The sequence below is a fragment of the Panthera leo genome, chromosome B3, assembly GCF_018350215.1.
Source record: "Panthera leo isolate Ple1 chromosome B3, P.leo_Ple1_pat1.1, whole genome shotgun sequence".
NCBI lineage: Eukaryota > Metazoa > Chordata > Mammalia > Carnivora > Felidae > Panthera > Panthera leo.
The window spans coordinates 132266066-132289845 of NC_056684.1; the positions used below are offsets into that span (position 1 = coordinate 132266066).

The window sequence follows — 23780 nt, forward strand, 5'->3', positions numbered from 1 at the left end:
TTTAAAAACACAACACACACACAGAGGCAAGTCTTTTACAGGCAATGAATACATATAAAAACTGGCGAAGTCTTCTAAATGAGGTGTGCAGTCTACTTAATAGTCGTGTAACAGTGTCAATTTCCTGGTTTTAATGAGATACTACAGTTTTGGAAGATGTTATCACGTGGGAAGCTAGAGGATCTTCTCTATACTTTTTTTTTTTTTTGCAACTCCTAAATCTGTGATTATTTTAAAATAATAACGCAAAAGATATACAAGACAAAAAGGCAAGATGTCCCAGGCACCAAAAGAGCGGCCGAGGCAAGAGGTGATGACTCCCAGGTTAGGGATGATCCTCACCCTTCTTTCCCTCTCCCTTCTCTTTCTCGGGCCTCCCCTGAAACGTCCTCCCTTCTGAGATGCCTTCCCAAACCAGCAGCAACCACGGCACCTGCTCAGAGTTCATTTTACTTCCTTCAGCGCCTGGAGGACTGTAATCAGAAATCTCGCCTGTTTGTTGTCTGTCTTCCTCCCCCAGAACGTAGCCGCCCCAAGAACAGGGGCCACAGTGGGAAGTTTGCCACTGCTTCCCCAGGACCAGGGCAGATCCTGGCCCATGACACTTAAGGAATATTTTTTTAATGAATAGTGAACATGTTAATGAATTAAGGAAGAGAGTATATCAGAAACCAAAGCCGAGAGTGATCTTCTTAGCCTTTAAGGCTTTCTAATTAAAAACAAAAAATGATAATAAAAAGCAAGTCCTTGACAAATACAGCACTTTATTATTTGTAGGAAATTACTTGAAATAGACAACGTGATGTCTGGAGCAGGACCCAGAAAGAAGCAGATTCCACTAGAAGGGGTGTGATCAGAAAATGTGTCCAGTGGGCAACTATCCGGACAGACATGGAAAGATGGAAGGGATTTAAAGAGAGGTCAAACGAGGGAAGGGGAAGAAAGGGCATTCGGAGCTCGGAAGCCAGCACGAAAAGAAAGCCTTAGTGGCATCAGGCCCATATCTGCCCGCTCAGGAAGCTGGTGACCTGTCATGAGAAGGGCTAGAGTCATGGTAATGAACAAGAGAGTCAGGACCCGCTCACATGACCGTCTGCTCTAGGTGATCAGCCTTCTGTCTAGTAAAATAAGATTTGTAAACACTGAATTTTTTCCTTAATGAATGTTTCCTGAAAGGACAGAGTAGGCAGCTTAGAGGCTGTGCCTTGGTATTTCTGAGTTCTTGCTGGCTGGAAGAAGGGCCAGAAGCCTATTTGAAATTGAGTAAGGAGAAGAAGGAATCCTTGCCCCTTTGGGGCAAACACCTCCATTGTGGGAAGAGCGACTCTGGTGAGCTCTCCCAATCATGAGAAAGGATTTTGTAGAAATCATTCAAGGCCCAACGCATCAGGCTGAGATGTTAAGGAATCTGGCTAATGCTATCAAAAACCATTTCATGAGGGACACATTCCTACATAATTTCTGTCTTCTGTCATGCCTACCACCTAGCTGGGCCAGGATTGCTGAAGAAGACAGCTGGCAAATTATTGGGAAATTTGAGGAGCGGAAGTTTAAATCCAAAAATGTGTACCCCACCCCTTATTCCAGAAGACTACAGGTTGGATGGTTTTGAAGTGACCAGTGATTGCTCCATAACAGGTCTTCCTTAGCCAAATGTTCTGCATTCAAATTATTCCCATAGCCCTCGGTTCTTCTAGAACAGAGAGTGGATATCAGAAAAGCCTTTCCTCCACAGAGGCATCTGGCTCCTGGGGCCTCTTCATTCCAGCCTCGGCCACTGGGGCCCCGACACAGCAGCGTTGCTTCAGGGCCATGAGAAGCTGGGGGTCCCCTGATAGCCTGGCTGTGGACCAAAGCCGGAGGTATCGGAGACATGTGGGGGTGAAGGTCTACCAGCCCACTGTCCCCTGCATTGTGTAATGCCGATGGGAGAGATGTCTGCCTTCTCCAGATTCCATCAGCTGAATGGATACGAGGCACCAAAGAATAAGAAAGTATCGTGTATGGGAGAAGCTGCCAGGTGCCTTCTCTATCTTATTCCTATTTGCCAAGGCCTGCCTCGTTCCCAGACCGGGGAAGGTTCTATGCTAACTTGGACTTTAGAGGCGGCCCAAGTTCCTGTTCTTCTTGCCCACAGCCCTCCCCAGAATCATGGCCGAGAGCGCTCATCCTCACGGCCCACGAAAAAGCAATCTTGGTGCCATGTACACATGGCCATTGGGTCTGCCACCTTTCCGGCAACACCTGGAAAACTTCCGAGTGATTTCTCCTCAGAAACCTTTGCTGAGAAACCTTCCTTAACATTAGCTCACGAAGTGGGATCCACCCTCTTGCTTAACTCTTCCGTGATATCTGGCAGGAAGTTTTCGAGATGGTCACACAAGGCGTGTTTTATACCATTGACCACATGCAGAAGGGTCCCCCTGAAACTCAGAGATTTGGCGTTGAGGAGAATAGGAAGTGCTCTGCCCTTCCAACATTAGCTGTTGGTCATATTCTGTTCTCTCCAGTAGATGAAGATTTGTTGGTGCTATTGACTAAAGTGGAAGACACTCGGGATTTTTCACTTAAACCTCAACTCTGGAGCTGTCTACACGTGATAGACTTAGGACACCATTCTGGATTCCTGGATTATATCATAAAATTACTCTTAAATTTACTCTTCAATTACTTAAAATTACTCTTAAATGCTTATTGAAGCATGGCTCAGTCAAGTAAGCGTCCAACTTCGGCTCAGGTCATGATCTCGCTGTTCGTGAGTTCGAGCCCCACATCGGGCTCTGTGCTGACAGCTCGGAGCCTGGAGCCTGCTTCGGATTCCGTGTCTCCCTCTCTCTCTGCCCTTCCCCCGCTCGTGCACACTGTCTCTCTCTCTCTCTCTCTCTCTCTCAAAAATAAATAAACATTAAAAAAAATTTTTTTTAATGCTTATTTCCATTTTTAGGTTTTCACGAACAGTGTTTCTTTCTTTCTTCCTTTTTTTTTTTTTTTTAACAGACTGATTATTGAGGTAGAATACTGGAGTAGTCCCCATTTCATTAGCTTTATTTGTTTCTATAAATTATGCACACACATGCAAAAATGAGTTTCCACCAGCTGCCCCCAAATGAGTACAGTGTGAACATCACTGAGCGTGTGGGCAGGGAGAAGTCAGCAAGCAAATCCAGAAGCCGCCCCGGTGCCCCAGCGTCCGCTGGCTCCCTGTGCCTCTAGTCCATCACTTCCACTTATTTTTCCTCCTTTTCACCTCGTTTCCTTCCACGTCTGCCCCTCCCAAATCACGACTCCGTTCACTGAGGCCTACAAGCGCCTCCGCTGAAAGCAGACTGAGACGGGAGTAAACAATACGCTCAGTGTCCTGAGGGGCGGCCATTTTGCTGCCAAATACAACTTTGCCAAACCAAGAGGAAACTCCCCTTATTTCTCCTTTTTTTTGTTTCTCATCTCTTCCAACTGAAAGCAAGTATCGGGGATATGTTTTGGTGCCACCTGGCCTCTAGTGCCTCCTGAGTGCTCAGACTACTGTTTTGCCCATAAGCGTTAACTCTATCCATGCTGGGCACATTCTGGAGTTCTAAGTAAAGGATTCATGGATCAGTGAGATGAATGAGGACCTTGCTCACCAAACCCACAGCCTCCTGAAGGACACGAACCATTAACAGCACTTGCTACACAGTGTGGTAAGTGTTGCAATGCAGGAACGAACAGACCGTCATGGGGCACTGCAGGACACAAGTGCCCCCTCCCATTAAAGCAAACTTTCCATCTGAGAGACAAAATTACATGGGGCTTGGGAGAACCGAGCAAGGATCTCGACCACTCTCTTTGCGTTCTTCCGTTCTCTTGGGGGTTTTCTCAGTTCAATTATTGCTCCAGTCACCATGCTGATCCCCTGGGGCATACGGCACGGGGGTGGGAGGGACGTACACTACTCCCACCACTTTGAAAACTAAGGCAGAGGCAAGGGGGCACATCTGAACCTTCATTTCTAGAATGGGGAGAGAAACAGCCACCGCGGTGCTTGCACCTAAAGAGATCAGCATCACAGTGCCTGGTACAAAATGAGTGTCGCCCGTGGTGGTGACAGTCGTGAAGTCAGAAGGATCTAGTCCAGGCTGGAGGCTCTTCTGAGCTCCCGAGCACAGACAGCTACATATCACAGGCCCCTTCTCTAAGTGGCTCTCCTCACCTTGGACTCAGGGACAACGCTCTGCTGAGAAAGAAAATGAGCAGCGGCCCAGCAGGACAAGCCAGTCTCTGGCAGAGAATGGTGGGATCCTGGAGGTTTACCTACGTCAGGTGTATATATCACTGTCCACCACGACCTGATTCAATGCTAAGTGACTTGTGGGCAGGGAACATGGGTCCATTCCATGCTACATAAGAAACACGGGCGGGTTCATGCTCAACAAATACAATCAGGACATTTCTGATCTGGAAGGGGCTCTCAGAGAGGGTTATGTCCAATCTTTTCATTTAAAAATACAACATTTGGGGCGCCTGGTGACTCCGCCGGTTGAGCGTCCGACTTCGGCTCAGGTCATGATCTCGCGGTTTGTCAGCTCGAGCCCCACGTCGGGCTCTGTGCTGACAGCTCAGAGCCTGGAGTCTGCTTTGGATTCTGTGTCTCCCCATCTCTTGGCCCCTCCCCTGCTCATGCTCTGTCTCTCTCTGTCTCTCAATAATAAATAAATGTTTAAAAAAAAATTTTTTAATTAAAAAAAATTTAAAAATACAATATTAACTAGATAATTTTAAGTATAGAAAAATTTAAAGAAAATGTACATAACCCCTAGTTCCATCATCTAAACAGATTAGCTTGCATATAAACATTGAAGAATAAAAATCATACATGAACCCTTTTTTTAAGACAAAATAGTGCAGGAATGTATAAAAAGTTGCCTTCCCTCCTACCTGAACCCTCAGGCCTCCCTCCTTTCTTCTTGTGTATCCTGCTAAAAGTAATTACAAAAACATGAGCATGTATATTCATGCACATATCTATACACATATATACAACTTCATTTTTTTTTATATATAAATAGGACCTCACTTTCCTGCAACTTGCTTTTTTTTCACTTAAGAAGGTGCTATGGTCTGAATGTTTGTGTCCCCTGCCCCAAATTCATATGTTGAAATCCTAACCCTTAATGTGGTAGTGTTAAGTGGGGGGGGTGGAGGGGGCGGCATATTAGGGGGTAATTAGGTTATGAGGGATGGAGTCCCCATGAATGGGATTAAGTACTTTCAAAAAGAGACCTCACAAAGCTCACTAGCCCCTTCGACCATGTGAGGGCACAGCAAGAAGGCTGAGACCCAGAAGCAGGTACCCCCCCTGGAGCATGCTGGCACCTGATCTCAGACATCTAGCCTCCGCAACCGTGAGAAAGGCATTTCTGCTGTCTATCAGCCATCCAGTCTTGGGTATTTTGCTACAGCTGTCCAAACCAACTAAGAAAGAAGGCAGCGAACAAAGTTTTGAAGCCAGAATACTTGCCTTTCACTCCCATCACCATGCTACTTTCTAGTTATATAATCTTGAACTTAAACCTCACTGTGCCTTAGCTGTTTCGTCTGTAAAATGGGGATAGGGGAGTTAATACACGTAAACTTCTTAGAATGGGGATGACACTCAAAAAATATGTATTATTATTACTTGGTACCATTATATCTTTGTACCCTTTCCAACTCTTCCCGTTTATCTTTTTTTTATTTAAGTCTAATTGACAAGCGATGGCCTTTTAGTTTCAGGTATATATCAGAGTGATTTGAAATTTCTATACACTATTAAATGATGCTCACAATTAAGTCTAGCTATCATCTGTCACCACACAAAGTTGTTAGAATATTACTGACTATATTCCCTTTGATGTACATTACAACCCCATGACTTATTTATTTTATAAGTGGAATGCTCACCAGCGTGCCAAGGCTACAAACTCTGGTGATGGGTACTGAGGCTGTTTCCAATTTGCTGCTATTGTTATTATGAACAATATTAAGATACCCTCACTCGCTCGTTTTTGATGATCTCGGTGAGTAAATCCACAGGATCTATTTGTAAGGCTGAACTTGCTGAGTATGTACATATAACTTTTGACAGATGTCGTCAAATGCACCACCTGGTTCCCTGCCATGAAAACTGTCTGTTTCCCAACCCCTCTCTGAACTGGATATTCCGAAATATTTAAATATTCGCCAATCAGACAAATCACAAGCGGTATCTCCTTGTTGGTTTGATTTGAACCTCTTTAAATAATGAGTGAAGTCAAGAACTCTTTAACTTACAGGTGAGAAAACCAGAGACCTAGTGGTCCTCTAACTGGCTTAAAGTCGTGCCTGACCAGTTATAGAGACGAGCCTGAACCAGATCTCGGGATGGCCCATCTGAGGGTGCCCTGACCCCCAGCACCGGGAAGAGCATCCGATGACCTGTGGCCAACTCCTTCCTCTGCCCTGTCCGGGCACACCAGGGCTGAGCAGGCAGGCGGGGCTCCACGCTGCCAGGGTTAGGGTGAGGGCCCCCTGGGGACCAGCAGTCCCAAGCATGTGTTTTCCTGGCCTGACAGGGACGTCATAGCCTCGTCTTCGACCCAGGAAGCAGGACTGTGGTCTCCTTCAGCTGCGAGGTCGCTGACTGTGTCTAGCAGATAACAAAAACCTTGTCCACCAACTGCCTGAGGTTCCAAGGTGTTTTTTCTCCTGTTCGTGTCATCTCAGGTGTTGCTTCTGTCTGAGAGCCAAGTGGTTCACACAGCCGTGACTGGACATTCACATTCCTTTTTCTCCTTCTCTACGAAACTGGCCTTTTTCAACTGGGCAAGAAAGCTCTCTGCAGGAGGGCAAGGATCTCCTTCCATTACCCTCTGGTGCCTTCCCCAGGCGTGAACAGCACAGGTATTCAGGGTGGCGGGAGGTTACCGAGTGCGCGACATAGAGAAGCGCTCGGGTGCCGCTTCTCCCGGGCACTGTGACCACGAGCACCTCCCTCTAAGCCTGGCTGTCCTCACCTGGATGATGAAAATGACACCGATGTCTGCTTTGCCTGACACGCAGGATTGGTGTGAGCCAAGGAGATCGCGTGCGTGACAGTACTTTGAAAACCGTGAGGCCCAACACAGATGAAGGACGCGGGAGAAGGTCAATGAGCTGGTCGACATTCGCTTCCTCCAGGGGACTTTATTTCCTGAGGTGGCCATCCTCAGTCGTGTGGGAGGGGTCTATCCCCGTGCCCAGATATTCCGGAAGCCCTGCGTCCCCTATCCAAGTGCCCCAGGACCGGGCTCTTCATCGTGACACAGACCGACTCAAGGCTTCATTCATCTTGACGCTACAGAAAGTATTTTACAAGCATCTATTTATACACCAGCTAAACTAGCTGTTCAGCAAAGAGAACTCTAGTAACTTCACATTGGTTTGGCACAATCAGGAAGCACAGTTCCACCTGCTGGGATTTCTCAGCCAACCCATCCTCATTACACGCTAGAACTAAGAAATAAAAGTGGCCATGTTGAAGGGAATCATGCTGCAATTACTATATATTTTTCTACTCCTTTCTTTTCTCTCTCTTTTTTTTAATTTAACATTTATTTTTGAGAGACAGAGCGTGAGCAGGGGAGGGGCAGAGAGAGAGGGAGACACAGAATCCGAAGCGGGCTCCAGGCTCCGAGCTGTCAGCACAGAGCCCGATCCAGGGCTCCAACACATGAACTGTGAGATCATGACCTGAGGTGAAGTCAGATGCTCAACCAACTGAGCCACCCAGGCGCTCCTAATTTCTAAACAAAAGAGTTAAATACAGTTCCACCCTTTTCCTTGTCTTTCTGCTACCGTCCTAAACACCGATTATCCTCCTAAGTCTAGAATCATAAGAACCTGTTCTACCACTCACAGCTTGGAGAGTTTAGGCAAATTATTCAACCTCTCATCTACAAAAGTAAAGAGAATCAGAAAGCCAAGTTAATTAGGAGTGTGGTTACATTAAGAACACAAAACCAGTAAAGATCTACTTAAAGCTTAATGCTTGGATTTGGAGACGGCTCTTTTGTCCTCTGAGACTTTTTTTTCCCTAACTCCTGGTTATATTCCAGATATCTGAAATTTGCTGGCTAAGGGAGTCTCTCTCAGGTGCATATATATATTCTTCTCAAGGTCTTGAACAGCTTCACCAAGGCCATGATGGAAGTCGTTGCACCGACAACCCAAGCCCAGACCCCAGCGCTCTGTTCCAGGCAGGGAGACTTCCAGCAAGCGCCCTGGAGCAGCCTGGTGGAGACTAACAGGAGGCACAGGACAGAGGCAAGGACAACAGGAGCCCCCCTGAGCCCGGTGCGTGAGGAACAACTTCCCCCCCGGGCAGCTGTACGCACAGACCAATGCCCCACCACGGGCTCTGTCTTTGTAAGAAGAAACCTTCAGATGCCCACTTAGGAAAACGAAATATAAAGGGTGACGTCCAACGCTAGGGCAGTCCACGGTGAACAGCCAACAAGGGAAAACAGAGGGATTGTGGCCACTCTGGAATGTCTGTGTGGGAGGAGTTTAGAGGCAGCACTGCTTGGCCAGGAAGGGAAGGGCTGTGGAACTTCACGTGATGCGGCATCTGTATAACACACACAGTGGCTTATGTCTGTGTGAGATAGAGTGCTGGTGGGGACGGGGGGGGGGGCAGCTAGAGCCCGAGTCACCCCCCTTCGTTCAGTCCCTGGAAAGGACGGTGCTGAAAAAAATAAACCAGTCCCACTTCAGGTGACTAGTCCATTTTTCTGAAGGATGTAAAGAATTCTCTCATAAATTCTACTCCCTTGCTTCCATTGAGCTAGGTTGCTAGAGTTCCATCTAGAATACTGAAGGTGCAAAGGCACCTGGGTGGCTCGGTCGGTTAAGCGTCCGACTCTTGATTTCGGCTCAGGTCGTGATCTCACGGTTGGTGGCACAGAGCCCCACGTCAGGCTCTGTGCCGAGCATGGAGACTGCGTGGGATTCTCCCCTCCTCTCTCTGCCCCTCCCTCTGCCACACACACGCATACTTCCTCTCACGAAAATAAGGAAACATTTAGAATATGGAAGGTACACACTATAGATATCATAGAGCTAACAGAGCTGTTATAAATATTTCAGCTCCCTCCTTCAAGTACACAGTCGGGTGTGGCCATGTGACTAGTTTTGGCCAATACAATGTGAGTAGAAGTGACGTGTGTCACTCCTGGACAGCTGGAAGGGCCAGCACGTGCTTCGCCATTTTCTCCTTTCCCTCAGCCACCGTAATGGGGAATGCTCCATCGGCCTCTATCTGATAAAAACAAGGATGACACAGTACAGGGTCCCCAGCTAGCCTTCGTAGATGCGCAGAGTGAGCAAGAAATAAACCTTCGTTGTTTTATGCCCCTGAGTTGGGGGGCTGTCTGTTACCCCATAACCTAGCCTTCACTGTGACATATCTATATACCACTTAGCCACCAGAACATGGCCTTCTTCTAAACTGGTAAATGACTGTCAAAGTGTTTAATTGTATTAAAATAGATCGTACAGCCATAGAGTTCCCAGTACTTCTTAAGAACTCGGTTGTTTGTTAGGGACCTAGACACAATTTTTAATTACAAGAAATCAAACTCCTGTTTGAAAGGTAAACTGTAGAACTGAGCTCTCAAACAACCCCCCAATTCCTTTCCGGAGTCCCAGCAAATAGGTTGCCGAGTGCAACATTAAAACCTGCTCCAAATAGAACACTCTAAGTTAACTAACTGGAATTAAAATTGAAAATTAAAAAAACAAAACAACAACAACAAAACAAAACCTGCTCCAAATGCATCATCCATTATGGGAGGAAAAAGACAATCATTTTCATAAACTCCAATTTCTGACATGAAAAATTTCCTCCATGATACTCTTGGTCGATGCATGCATTCATCCCCTGAGACGTCAGGCTGGGCTGGCCAAATGGGAACTTCTTCGTTGACTTTATTTTCCCTGTGGAAGCCAGAGTTTTGAAATGCAGCTCCTTGAACATCACGATGGGTTGATGCCCACCAAAGTCAGGTTCTCATGCCTCCAAAGGCATATTTCAATCCATCATTTTATTTAATATATAAAACATGGATAAGGACAAAATTTGGAGTACTGTCCTATACCAAAAAATACACAAACTAAGTTTTTCTATCACAAGATGTATCAAAACATATGTCTTGCACAGGCACGGGAGCGTCTAGGAACGTCGGCTAAGCTGTGACCATAAAATCTTCCTGTTTCTTTTTTTTTATTTTAATTTTTTAATGTTTCTTTATTTTTGAGAGAAACACATAGAGTGTGAGTAGGGGAGGGGCAGAGAGAGAGAGAGAGAGAGAGAGAATGGGAGACACAGAATCTGAAGCCAGCTCCAGGCTCTGAGCTGTCAGCATAGAGCCCGACGCGGGGCTCAAACCCATGCACCGTGAGATCACAACCTGAGCCGAAGTGGGACGCTTAACCAAATGAGCCACCCGGGCGCCCCAAAATCTTCCTGTTTCTAAAGAACAGACCCCATAGACACAGATTCTATTTATGCGAAGCCACCAATTCAGTCATTTTGGGTCAATATATTGTTTTAACATCAATACCTTTTCATTTATAAATCAGTACCAACCTAGCCATTTTAGTGAGCAAAATAACTATATCGTGATCTTATTTCGTAGGTTGTTAAAAAAGCTGGATGAGACTCATTGCTGGTGAATCAGTGAAATGCTTGGAAATAAATATGAGGGAAATGGACAGCCAAACAGTTGGTTGTCGGGACCAAAGGACCTGTCGGTCACCTGCATCTTCACCCCCAGCCTTACAATTTATACCTAAATTCTGATTTCCCAAGGTGCCCAGGGCCAGTCTCTAAGTACCTTGATGAGTGTGTCACGGAACCACTTGGATGCAACAGTCAATTAAATTATTAATGAAAGAACTATACAAAAAATAAAAGCATCATGCTCTTTTATGTAGTAATAATTACTATTGTAAGCAATGCAAATTGAATAATAAGACTCATCAGGACAGTTCAGTGATAAGCTAACAATTTTTGGCAATCAGACCAAATATCTCTGCTCAAGCTGTTTAAGAAAATAAATAGCAGCCTGTTGGCGTTTTTGTTCAGTTAAGCACCTATATATCCAGGGGCTGCTTACACGTCCCAGATAGAAGAGCTAAAAAAAAGAAGTAGAGACTGAATGATATAGAAGTGGAACCAGTTACAGTGGCGGTCATTTAGATATTTCCACACCTTCAGAAAACGATGAAGCCTATAAAGTGTCCCAGAATCAAATGACATAATTTACTTATATACACACACACGTATACAGACGCGTATATTTACGTACACACATGCATTACATGAATACACCCATGTAGACACAATAATAGATTCTTGTAACCATAATATTTCAGTTACAATCACGGGAGGGGTAGAGTTGAAAGCCACGATAAAGATAGGACCGTCACTACTTAGAAGCCTTCATCAAGCACATAACTACCTGCCACACAGCCCCACACCTGCAAAAGAGCAGGTCACTTCTTTACCTGAGTGGCCCCTGATGGAACACTCTAGAAATCATACAGTCCTTGAACAGTGCTTAGTGTTGCCCAGTTCTCCACCAGTTCATCCAAGGCTGATTCAGGAGAGAAGGTGTCCATTCACCAGACCAAACTAATCACAGGTAAAGTCTATTAAACTCTAACCGGGGAGTAATTTGGACCTTCCAGTAGCTACTACAACCAATCACCTGCTTCTTTTTTGTTCACCAGGAGACTATGTATTATACGTGAGGGAATGATATCCTCTGGTATTCAGGGAAACACAGTCAAGGAAAGCAGTGAGGTACCCCCAGCTTCTGGCAGGAATAAAGTAACGCTCGGGAGTGGGTTTCCCCACCTGCTGACAGATATGTTCAACTCACCAACGTACCTTCTCCTAGGATCTGGAGTGCCAGGGGTTAAAAGTCTACCTGCTGGGGCGCCTGGGTGGCTCAGTCGGTTGAGCGTCCGACTTCAGCTCAGGTCACGATCTCGCGGTCCGTGAGTTCGAGCCCCGCGTCGGGCTCTGGGCTGATGGCTCAGAGCCTGGAGCCTGCTTCCGATTCTGTGTCTCCCTCTCTCTCTGCCCCTCCCCCGTTCATGCTCTGTCTCTCTCTGTCCCAAAAATAAATAAACGTAAAAAAAAATTAAAAAAAAAAAAAAGTCTACCTGCTAAGAGGCCATTGGCTTGGGCCTGGGGATGCCGTTCTGTCCTTTACAAAGTCCCTTCCCTCCTTCATGATGAGCTGTTATTTTATATTAACAAGGCCAGTTTGGATGCCATTCTCTTTCCAGGGGTATCAACTTCAAAAACAGCTCTTTGTCTCCTGACTCCATGGTGGATGCCCCCGCTCTGAGTTCCAATTACTCCTTTGAGGCTAATTCTATCTTAGCAAACTCAAAAAGCTCTGCCTTGTGCTATGTTGCTACCACCATCGACGGAGGCCCGAGCTTTAAGCAAAGTTAAGAGTTTGGGCCCAGACGACTCAATCCCCTCTTAACGCCCAACTATCGTTTGGGGAGTTCCATACACACACACACCAGAGGGAGAGTAAAACAAATGCGGACACATAAACGTATCCACTGTCGGGAAACAGCTAGTACAATACAGCACGTTCCCTGGGGAGTAACGGCTCCCCCTCTGCCTTGGCCGGGACGGGGTCTGCCAGATTTCCAGCAGGAGATACGTGTGTGATGTGCATTCTCAATCCAGAGTGCTATGGATAGATGCCTACTCATCTTTTCAAATGCTTTTTTTTTTTTTTTTCCCTCCTCCTTCAATCATGAAGAACGTCTTAACCGCTGGTATGTGTCTAACACTTGCTAATCTCCTTTCTAATAAGGAGGCTAAGCCACAGGCGGGGACCTCCAGTAAACAGTAGTGGGAGCCAGTGAGGAAGGTAGAGAGGGAGGTGAGAATAGCACCAAAGAGAAGCAAAAGAACTCAAGTCAGGGAGGTTCCCAGATCGTGATTTTGCACCACAATAAGATTTCAAAAATAGTTTTGGGGACGAGCGTAGGTTGCCAACTTTTTATTTTGCCAAGTAAGGAGACTGAACTCACTGTCTTGAGCTTATTTTTCTCTTTGCCTTGGACCCAGGGAAGAGTTCATCTTTGAATGCTTATTTATGCATATCTGTCTGCCCCCCGCACCCACACCCACCACCGGACTCCGTGCCCAAGCATCCCCTCTGCCTGCCTTCTACGCGGGAGGCCCCTCGGTGTCCAGGAACCACTGAAATAGACCCGACTGGGCCCCAGATCTGAGAATTATTACTTATTTTCTCATTTTGCTTGAGAATGTTTCACATTTCCTTATCTTCCTTGAGAGAATTTCTGTGAAACACCTTTTCTAAGGTGATAGAACTACAGAGTCATCTCAAAAAAAGTCAACACATTTTACACTGGATTCATTTCAACCCCTGATAAGAAAGTAGTATATATGCTTCTAATGGAAATGAATTCTAACAAAAGGGTGTATTCACACTTTCAGCCCAGGGGCCTGACCTACAACGGCCGAGAACACATGTGCAAAGAATGTGAATGGCTTCTTTTACAGGCAGCAGCAACAGAAGAGCAAATGACCAAAGACTTTCTATCCATTTATCTTGACATAAACCTACTCTATGGCCAGCCAAGATGACTATTCTAAAGGAAACCAACTTGTAGAGTCTGGACCAGAACCAAGGCTTTCAGCAACAGCTAAAGATTGAGGCCAGCTTAATTTCTGAATTCTTAGAAGACAAAGACCATCTAGACTAATGTGGCCTGCATGGTGCCCATGTTTAAAAAAAAAAAAAAATCTCCCTTATCCCTTGAGACCAGAACTCTCTATCTGGCCTCTCCATCCCTCGAAAACAGTTTGCAAAGGGCCTTTGACATCAAGAGCTGTTCGCTGAATGGACAAATGAACGAACGCCCCTATTTACCTTATTATCTTGCAGAACACAGAAACAACTGACTTAGAAATCTTTTCGGTTAATTCTCATTTAAATAAAAGATAGATTTTAATCTTGTTTCCAATTACCAGTCAGGACCATCCCTTCTCAAGGAATAACCGTTGCAATCATTTTAAGAGCTACCATAAAATGAGTGTTTACTACCTGCCAAGCACCGTGCCCAGTATTTTATAAGAATTATTTTATTCCATTCCCATGTCATCTCTACCAGGTAAATATCACTCTTCCCATTTTACAGATGGGGAAATGGAGGCTCAGACACCTTAACATTATTTTCTAGGAATCTACAGCTCAAAAGTCACACCCGAAGTCATTCAGCTAGGAAGAGGAAAGCTGGACTCTGGAAGTGTGGCCCTAACATCCACTGCGTCCCCCTGGGAATCTTGGGCCACGTCACTAAAACCAACCCTGCCATGAGCCACGGCTCTTATGGTACATGCACTTTAACTCGTGCTGCTAAAAACCCGGGCCATGCCCTCCTTTCCTTGTAGCCAGTGACCTTTTCACTCTGTCTGAAAGTCCTGTTCAAGCTTTCCACCCCCTCTCTCAGAAGCTCTAACTCTCAGCCCCCAGGCCTTGGCCACACCACAGCCAACGCCCTGATTGCAAAGCCATTCCGTCCAGCCAGACTAACCCATTTCTTTCAAGAGAGTTGGTGCAATTCAAAAATGGCTTATGAGGGACCAAAACTCTGAAATTTGTTTTAAATAAATCAAGTTCTCCAGAATTCACAAACCCGTTCCATCTGCTTTAGCTTCTGATGACAAGGGGCCCACAGGTTCCTGTGGAAGCTGCTTCCCTCCCCACCTCGTGATGTCTCGCTTTGTGACCTTGCTTCGTGACCTTGCTTTATGACTTCTGTGGCTCTAAGTTTCCCTATATAGGGAACACAAACTCTTACAACCTACCTCACGAAAATGATTGCAATAACCAAGGAAGATAGTAAAAACGCTTTAGGGGAAAAAAATAAATGCCTTCTGAAACTAAGGTGCTAATATCATACCTTTTCCAAATCATACAGGTTATGGCAAATTAGAGCGGGCACTTACAAGGCCAAAGCATAGCTCCAGAAACTCTCTGTTACATATATGGGTATTTCCATTTAATTAAAGGTTTCCAGGAAACACCTAGAGCCATTATCAAAGGTGCTAACTGGGCAGCCAATAGGAAAAATCCTTGTAGGTCTATGAATCAGTCCTTGGGAGGGTTTTTTGTTTTGTTTATTAACATTTGTGACTCAAGCATAACTTCCCTTGGTATTAAAGTAACTGGGAGCAGAGATGAATTGCCCAATTTTTAATTACATCTGGCCTCTTTGTATCCCACGCCGTAAGCACCCTGTCTATGAGGGCACCATGAGAGCAAGTCGTCTGTCGTTGGCTGTTCTGAAAGGACTCTGGCGTCTGCAGGGCTTATGGCCACTAAAATAAAGGGTTCTAGCCTTCTAAGAATCTAACACACACACTCTTTGTGTGACTTTAAAAACTGGCTGAGATAATGGGATCATCACGGAAAACATGAACTGTGTTTGTTGACTGTTTTCACACCGTGTAACCTGTCCAGCTGTCTCTGCTTCCCAAGGCATCAGACTCCATTTTGAACAAGAATTTCTTTTTTCCTTTCTGGAGTCTCTCATTTTCTCCATTGTATTAATTCAGAGGAAAAAAAGACCTCATAAATGTCATTTCATATTCCAAGCAATTTGCTATAGGCAACTACACCATTACTTTGTACAAATAAATTTACATAAATCATTATTAGAATGTTTTATCTTAGCAACATTATTTGGTTCCCAGAGCACAAATTAAATGCATGCTTAAAGCAGAATATTTTAAAGTTATTCCTATATTGTTTATGAGACAGGATTAGAAATTTCCATCTAATCTTTCTTTCATAATGGAATTCCTTTAGTTTTCTTTGTACATTTAGAAACCACATGTATCATTTTCTGGGGGCAGGGGGAGGGGGTGGTCTTGAAGCAAGCAATGCAAGAGATGATTCTGCCACACTGGGTTCATTTTCCAGAGACTCTTCCCTTTGATTCCATGGGTTCGGTTTTGAACACTGATTGGGAAGGCCAGAAACCAGGGAAATTAATACCATCTCGTGAATAAATGGGTTTTTGTTTGATACTATTCTGCAAGCAGACTAGTCTTTGGTTGTGGTTTGGCTTTTTTTTTTTTTTTTTTTTAATATACACATTTGTAAATAAACTGCCTGAAAACAGAGCTCAGTTCCTCCTGGCTATTTGTGTTGGGAAGGAGCCTGTTTGAATCAACTGCACTGCACACGGCAAGTCTTCACAGGCTAGAGTTCCACCCGCCCCCTAGATCTGAAAATAAAACCTCTCTCCCCGTGTCAAATGTAGCGCCCCGTGTTAACACAAGCCGGGCTTGTGGATGTCCAGGGTAATGGATGGAAAGGGACGACGGGTCCTGCTACTTTCTGGCTCTGGAGAATCACATAGCGATTCCGTGCCTCACCTTCTCATCGAGGGCTGGTCTTAGCTCTCTTCCAGTGTGTGGTCTGGGAGCAGGTCCCAAGCCAGTGTCAAGGAAGGGGGCCCACACGGTCAAGGAGGGCACTCCTAGAGAAGGATGAGCCAGGCGGTCCAGTGGAGTGCTTAAGAGCAGTTCAGACCTGGATTCCATCCAAACCTTTCTGCCTCCGCTACCTTAGCGAGAATGAGATTACATGTACCCGCCTCCAAAGTTTGTTACGAGGATGAAATGAGGCAGCACAGGCAAAAAGCTTAGAACAGCGTGACTCCGAAAAGGCACCTACACAGTAGCTGACGTTAATCTTGAAGGATGACCAGTGGGGTCAAGCTGGGGTGGTCATATAATTGGTTGTCTATACTAGGATATTTCTGGGTGTGAAAGGGAAGGCTGCATGATAATTGCATTAGGTGACTGGCAAAGGCTTGCACAGCCCCAGGCCTACTGGGGCAGACGCGATTACCTTGACTCCACACCATCACCACTCAGTACCTGATAAAGAAATCAGGTAACAATTACCTCTTACATATTTGACAACTCATCCTACCATTCAAGGCTCTTTCGCACATCGTATCTGAGCCTCTCATAAACTATGTGAAAAAATGTTGAGCTGGGTGAATTAGCTTTTAATGATGAACAAAGAAAGAAAAGCGTAGAAAAAGTATGGGATTTCCCACGATGAGCCAGTGTGGCAAGGGCAAGGGTACCCCAAGTAGATCTCATGCTCCTCTGTACTTACTTCCCAGCCTCCCGTCAACAAGGGAGGGTCATGTTACTAATTCTGGCCAATGGACTGTGGATGTGAAACTGGTCTGGGTCACTTCTGGTCTAAGGCACTTAAGAAAGGGTGTGTGTTTTCAATTCTTTTTTTCACATGTCGCAGCAACCAGGAAGCCACGTGTTGAAATGCAGGTGTCACGGGAGGGAGAAGGCTCAGATCCTCATAACTGGATGGAGGGCGGCCACACTGGCACAAACCAGTGAGTGAGAAATAAACTTCTGTTGCGCTAACCCTGAGATTTGGGGAATACTGTTTACCCTCCTGAGGGTAAAAAGCCAGTAGCCTTGGCTCAGCTACTTAATAGGAGTAAGAACCCACTTCTCCAACTCTGATAGCTGGAGTAGTTTCCACTCAACAATACCAGAGGATCCCCACCAGATTGGGAAAATATTGCCAAGATTAAATGGCATGGCTTACTCATGCTCAGTCTTCAATGCTTACTTGATTTAAAACAAAATATTTATTTGGTTTAAAATACGATCGTTCACGCCAAGTAAAAAGGGGAAAAGTTCCAAAATGCAGGGTGTGTTTTTATTTGGTGCTGATTTGTTCCAACATTCAGTTTACCCCAAGAAGCCTGGATGCCTCATTTCAAAGACAGCGCTAATAGGTAAGTAAGTTTCTGACATGAAGTAGTCTCAAGGTCACGTCTAGATTTACTTGTAGGTTAAATGGATGAATGGAAAAATCCCCATCCAGAATATGGGCAGTTTGCCTCTCTTATGCAAATCCTACTCACCCCTCAAACTTCTTTTCTTCATGGTGCAAAATATTCTGCACCTCAAATTTTTCAAACACTTGTGTCACACAAGGGTCTAGGCGATTTGCTAGGATGACAATTTTTTTCCACAAAGGGTCAGTCAACATTTACGATTTCTGACGGACCTATTCAACTCTTGCCATTACGCAAAAGCTGCCATAGATAATCCAAAAATGAATGTGACTGTGTCCCAGTACAACTTTATTTAGGGACACTGAAATCTGAATTCCATTTAATTTTCATGCGGCACAAAATATTATCCTTCTTTGAATTTTTTCCAACCATTTAAAAATGCAGAAACCGGGGTACCTGGGTGGTTCAGTCGGTGAAGCGTCCAATTTCAGCTCAGGTTATGATCTCACGGTCTGTGAGTTCGAGCCCTGCGTCGGGCTCTGTGCTGACAGCTCGGAGCCTGGAGCCTGCTTCGGATTCTGGGTCTCCCTCTCTCTCTCTCTCTGCCCCTCCCCCACTAGCACTCGGGCTCTCTCTCTCTCAAAAATAAATAAACATTAAAAAATAATTATTGAGAAAAAACCTCTGGAAACCAGTCTCCACCTGTGCACCACACATGAACAAGCAGCAAACCGCACCTGGCCCAGGAGCCCGACGGGCCCCTTGATTGAGCCTTGGATTAGGCTTAGAAGACAAAGGCCCACAATCACTGTAGTGAGAGGAGAGCACAGACTGTTATTCTACCTCTTCTGCTTCCCGGTGGCAGGGGACCCAGGGCTCCATGTTCGGGAAGGCCTGAGCTCCTGGGTCAGCAAGCCCCTCGGGTCCGGGCGCACTGGATCACCCTGAGGCGGGGGGACCGTGGCCAGGACAGGCCCGACAGGATGGGCAGGAGTCTCGGCAGGCAACGTCAGTAGCACCTTTAAGACCCAGCGAAAGCCACCATTGCTTTATCCAAAAGCGGCCCGGGGAAAGAGCTAGGTGTGGGCAGCATTTGCCGAGCTATCCCAGAGCAAATCAGGACACTTGGCTCCCTGACTGGGGCCCCAGCTTCAGCCTTGAGACTTTCACTGAATTCCGGCTTTCAGAAATCTCAACACTGACCTGCAAACTCGTGTTCTTGGCTTAGGCTTCCTACCCTTCAAAACCAGCAGGTACTGACCTCCCACGGCCTCTGGCTTATCCCCAGGCCTCGTCAAGCCACAGCTGCCATGCAGAGCTTGGAGGGGAGGGAAACAGGTGGGGAAGAGAAGAGTAAAGCATCAGGTAGACAAGAAGAGGCCACGTGAGGGCAGGCCCAAAGAAGCAAAAAAGGCCAGCGAGGTAGCAGCCAAGCCTGGGGGTGAGGCAACAATGACCACTGTCCCTGAAGGCGGCTGCCAGCCAAGCCCCCTCCACAACAGGGCAAGTGGAGTTTCCCCAGGGACACCTTAGGGGACCCAGGCTCAGAGGGGGAAGCTGGCTCTGGCTGGGACACTGGATCAGTGTCCTCTGAACCCTGTCTGGCCCACGCAGCCAGGGCTCTCACTGCCCAGGCTCACAGGGGGCTCATTCCCACCCTCCTATCCAGGTGCCATGTTGTTCCTCTTCCCTCAGCCTGGCCAGATGAGCCACAGCCAAAAAAAAAAAAAAAAAGCCCCCCGGAGGCCCTCCCTCTTCCATGAATTCTTCCCTAATTATTTCAATCCCAATCCTCAAAGTCTCTCAATTCCCTCAACCAAAGAGGAACCATTAATTAGTACGCAGCACTGGCCCTAAACTGAGCACCACCATCTGCCATTTTCTTACGAGTGAGTCACGGATCTTTGGCTAAGCCGTGACTCTGGGAGGCGAGGTCCATGCCTTCTATTTTTTCTTTTTTTCTTTTTTATTCCCATCTGCCCCAAGAACACGTAACGGGTACTCCGCAATACTTACTACATTCAGTCAAAAGATACATTAGAAAGATTAATATAATTCAAGTAAAACATGGTATTATGGGAAAGAGACTGATTTACAGGAACTATGGCAGAAGCGAGTTTCTGTATGAAGACGCCCAGCAGTGTTCCTGTTGCTTTGTGTATCTGTGACAGTCCAAAATTTTAAATAAAGATGTGATTGAATGTTTTCATTATCTTAATGCCTAAATTGGATTGACCACATTGTCAGTCTGATCAGCTGCATAAATTAATCATTGAGAAGATTGGGAGGAAGAGGGGGAGGATCCCAATTGATGAAGCAACAATCAATTTGGCATTTGCATTTAAATATAGCTTTGGTATTTCATTTATTCAGTGCAATCTCCCTGAAGGGGGGAGGGGAGGTGGGGGGGGGGATGGAGGCAGAGCCTGGTTACCTGAGTCGGAATGGGTCCAAGACACCGAGGTCAGCATTGCTCCAGTCACAGGAAGGACAGAGAGGCCTCCATAATCACGAGAACGCTGGTCTTCTAGGAGATGATGCTTCTAGTGACTGGTAGAGAGGAGCAGAAGAAAGGCGGGATCAGACCGGAGGAGGAGAGAGGACCCGCTCAAAACAATGGCTGTCATCTGGCCTGACTCTAAAAGCTGCAACCCTTGGGGCGGGGGGAGGGAATCAATTGCAACAGTTACCTCTTATTTCTTGGGAAGTTATTGAACCACTGGGCCTTTCACAACAGAGTATTCTTACAACTGCCTCATGGGGCACAGAGGGACCCAGAAATTTGAAAATGCGTGCCACAGATATCATGAGATTATCTTACTTTACTACAACGGCCATGTGACATTCGTGAGATCATTTTACTTCACTATAGCTGTCTACATACTATAAACACTTGTCTATATACTATAAACACTCTATACACTATAAAGGAGAAACATCAGAGCACCACTCCCGGCCAGCGTTCCAGCATGTGGACCAGCCTTGATCCACTGGGCGGACCAAAAACACAGGCTGCAAAGCCAATGACGCTCTTTTCTGCTGCTTTAAAATAAAATTCCTCTGGCTCTACTCCTGGAGGAAAAGATCCCATCAAGCTCAAACTCACTAGATGGGCTGCAAACTACTGGCCCACATTTAACCAATAATCTTGCAAAAATAGGAAAGTTGGTACATGAGATAGATTGCATAATAATCTGTGATGGAAGGTATTTTTTTTTAGCCTACGCCTCAAAGAAGACAACTGGATAGACTCTCTCACGAAAAGAACGAGCTTATCCTGTGCACTTCAGTGTAGAGAAAGTGAGGAAATAAATTCATCAGGTCAGTGATTCTCAAACTATGGTCCCTGGAACATCAGCAGTGGCATCATCACCCGAGAGTTTGTTGGAAATACAAACTCTTGGCCCCCACCCAAGATCTACTGAACCTGAATATTCGGAGGTGTGGGCCCAGCAATCCGTTTTAACTAGCCCTCCAAGTAATCCTGACAAAACTTGGATTATTATTGATCCGCTATTCAAAGACACCCCTTCTGTTGTTGTCAAGTCATATCACCCTACTATACTGCACATTAAGCTTCAATTAAAGGCAAAGCATTGAACCAAGGATTGGGGAGGGCAGAAGAGTCAAAGAGAGAACGAACGTGATGAAGTCTCCGCCTTTCAGAAACGCGTCGTCCACCCGGGAGGCGAGCCGAGTAGCAGGCAACCCGAATACAGACAGTGTTATTTCCTCTAATACACAGCTGCAGGGTTTCTGAGGACACGTCCGTTTCAGGTTGGGGTGGAGAGAGCAGGGAAGGGAAAGCGTCGAGACAATCACGATAATCACAGGCCCTGAGATCCGGACAGGATTTTGACAGGCGGGGACAGGCCAAAGCTGTAGCAAAGGCCCAGAGGCAAGAGAGTGTGCGGGGGCCATCCAGGTTCTTGGAGCCACCAGCTCTGGCTGAGAAACCTGAAGGCGGTCTGGGTGAGACAAGGTTGCTTCCAAGCACAGACAGGTAAGTGCTAGGGGCTTGTGACTTCTCTGTCTTGTGTGAAGACCACCAAGTGGCACCTGCTGCTTCTGGTTAGAAACTGATGTCTGATAAACCAGGTGACTTAGAGATTCCTAAAGCCAGTTTGCTTTTCGGTACTTTTGTTTTTTATTACTGCGCTTTTTAAAGGGGTGCACACCTCAGCGGCTTTAAGGATTAACCACTGAAGAGTCCTGCGCAGGAGGAAGACGCAGAAGAAAATTTGAAAGGAGGCACAAGAAGCTAGAGGTCACAGCAGCCTCGGGCCATTCTGCAGAGGGGCAAAATGTTACCACACGTAAAGGGCCCCTGAAGACATCTGTGGTTTTAGTTTGATAAAATAATTCATGCGGATAGTGGTGTGCCTTTAATCATGGGGAAAAAAAAGATTCAGCCAAGGGATGGGGAGAGGGAAGAAATGGGTAAAGGGGTCAAAAGGTACAGACTTCTAGTTATAAAATAAATACGTCACCTGTGTAAGTAATGCACAGCACGGCGACTACAGTTAATAATACCATATTGCATATTTGAAAGTTGCCCAGAGAATAGATCTTAAAGGTTCTCATCAGAAGAAAAGTTTTGTAACTACGTAAGGTGACGGGTACTAACCAGACTTCTACTGTGGTGACCATTTTACAATGTACATGAATCTCAAATCACTACGTTGTACATCTGAAACTAACATGTCAATGATAATAACTTCCATTTAAACAAATTAAAACAGGTAAGAAAAACCACAAATGTTAAACCAACCTTCAACATCTCCACTTAGAAAAAAAAAAAAGGACTTTTCACGATCAAGAAGGCACGGCTTTTGCCTCTAGAAAACTGACATAAATAGACTGCTTTATTGCCTGACGCTGCTCGGTGCATGAGGGGACACTGAAACGTTATGACGTCGTGCAAGACTGATAGAAACGAAGCGGGGTTCAGAATCGGGGATATGTGGTTGCTTATCCGGTTCTGCCATTTGGCCATCTGAGTCATTGTGCATAAGGGACCCGGTCCCTGAAACCTCACTTCTACACTGATCCAGAACGAGAGACAAGAACTTGCCCCACCTTCGTTGAAATGTAAAGAAAAACACAGACAGGAAATTGCTACGACAGTTACAAAGCACCATGCTACTGTAAGGCACAGAGTTATCCTGCTCATTGAGACATCTGGGTACTAACTCATACTTGTTGTATTGGCCCTTGAAAATATAAAAATAAAATATTTCCTATGCCCTTGAGACTCACCTTTCAAATATCTGCAGGGATAGCAGTCCTAAGGAACAAACTTGGCATCAACGAAACCATTCTCCCAAGAAAGCTCTCAAGGTAAATTTTTTACTCGAAAATTGTTTTTAATTTTATTTCTCTGACCACAATAGAGCATCCAGTTATCTTTCAGCAATTCCTGGTGAGCACAACTCCGTCTTCAGCAACACTGACGTATACGATGGCGATAATTTATCATCTCTGCAGTAGTTTAGTCCCAGATGGACCATTTACTAATTTATTTCCATATGTAACTGGCAGAGAGATTAATCAGGCTTCCAACTTGGAAACCTGAATTGCGCTTTATTCCCTTAACAGGCTAACTCTGGACAAGAGGAAGTACACGTTTACACAGAAAGCCAAGAGTGCCTCTGAAAAAGCCTGTCGACCTCAGACACAGGCCTTTAAACACACGCGCGCGCGCGCGCACACACACACACACACACACACACACACACATTCACTCACTCACACAGCTTGTTCCTTATGTCAACTTGGAGGCCTGGCTCTTTCTTTAGATACTCCTGGGCTCTTCCCATAGGGGCGGGGTCTGACGACAGGGAGGCAGGCAGAAGTAAGCTCGGAGACGTAATGCCAATCAGCTCTAGCTGTAG

General features: G+C 45.8%; 1 protein-coding gene across 6 annotated transcripts in view; it reads right to left on the bottom strand.

Moving 5' to 3' along the window:
- FOXN3 (forkhead box N3) overlaps nt 1–23780 on the bottom strand; it is a 391024-nt gene that overhangs the window by 256374 nt on the left and 110870 nt on the right. For 5 of the 6 annotated variants that reach the window (XM_042944039.1, XM_042944038.1, XM_042944045.1 and 2 more), the window contains exon 2: nt 20321–20436. The exons of the other annotated variant lie outside the window; for it this stretch is intronic. The gene's annotated coding sequence lies outside the window, so the exon portion shown is untranslated. The remainder of the gene's footprint in view (nt 1–20320; nt 20437–23780) is intronic. 6 annotated transcript variants of the gene reach the window in all.